We start from the raw sequence: 985 nt of genomic DNA on the forward strand, positions 1-985 counted from the left end.
GCGGGCGACTCATGCGGTTCTCACGGGCGACCTGGTGCCCGCGGGCACCGTGTTGGTGACCGCTGCTATAGACACAAATGCCCCCGAACAATTTTTCAATGGACATAGTCTGCCCTTTAGCGGTAAAAATGCGAACTTCAAGGCTACGGATGACATTCACAAGATAGGTTTCAAACTCGGGTTATAGTTTCAATGTTGAAGTTGAAACTAGGCTTGCAGTTTGCGAATGCCGTATACGATGGCTGCTGTAAAAATTTGCTCTAACGATTGAAGTAAAAAAATTTAAAAAGCTTACAGCAACCGGTATTCCCAGGCAGTCTCCCATCCAATTACTGACCAGGCCCGACCCTGCTTAGCTTCCGAGATCGGACGAGGTTGGGCGTTCTCAGGGTAGCATGGCCGTAAGCCATATATGGCCTCAAAAGTTTCCATTTTATAGACACAATCGCCCCTGAAACCCCATGTCAAGCAGCGACGCTACTTGATGGCTGTTGTAAGTTTCCTTTCACGACTAACGCGGGGAAAAAAAGGCTTTCAGCACCTGGTATTCCCTGACGGTCTCCCATCCCTGTCACAACCAGGTCCGAAACGGGCTTTCTTCCAAGATCAGACAACACGACTTTTGGTGTTTCATGGAAACATGTCTATCAAGAAAAGTCATCGACAACTTTTTATGTACCGTGTTTTTCCATGCAAAATGCGCCCCCGTGCATAATACGCACCCTAAAAATGGCATGTTGATGCTGGAAAAGAGCCTGTACCCATGTATAAATACGCACCCAAATTTTGACTCTTCCTTAAGTCCGTAAACATAAAATTATTTCAGAAAAAAGATCATCTTTGGGAACAACCGGATGTTATTCTGCCGGTCAGTATCACTGCGCATGCGCTAGCAAACTCGATAGCGAAGAAATGTTTCGGATTTGTGTAGGGTACATTGTGACAGCAAACGAGCAGGTGATCGAGCAAGCGTCTGATACGAGAG

At 46.5% G+C, this 985-nt stretch overlaps 1 pseudogene; it reads right to left on the reverse strand.

Annotated features, from left to right (window-relative positions):
* Window positions 1-288: 288 nt before the first annotated feature.
* On the reverse strand, window positions 289-407 carry LOC119115731 (annotated as a pseudogene).
* Between the last annotated feature and the right edge of the window lie 578 nt (window positions 408-985).

The sequence above is a fragment of the Syngnathus acus genome, chromosome 21 (assembly GCF_901709675.1).
Source record: "Syngnathus acus chromosome 21, fSynAcu1.2, whole genome shotgun sequence".
NCBI classification, from domain to species: domain Eukaryota; kingdom Metazoa; phylum Chordata; class Actinopteri; order Syngnathiformes; family Syngnathidae; genus Syngnathus; species Syngnathus acus.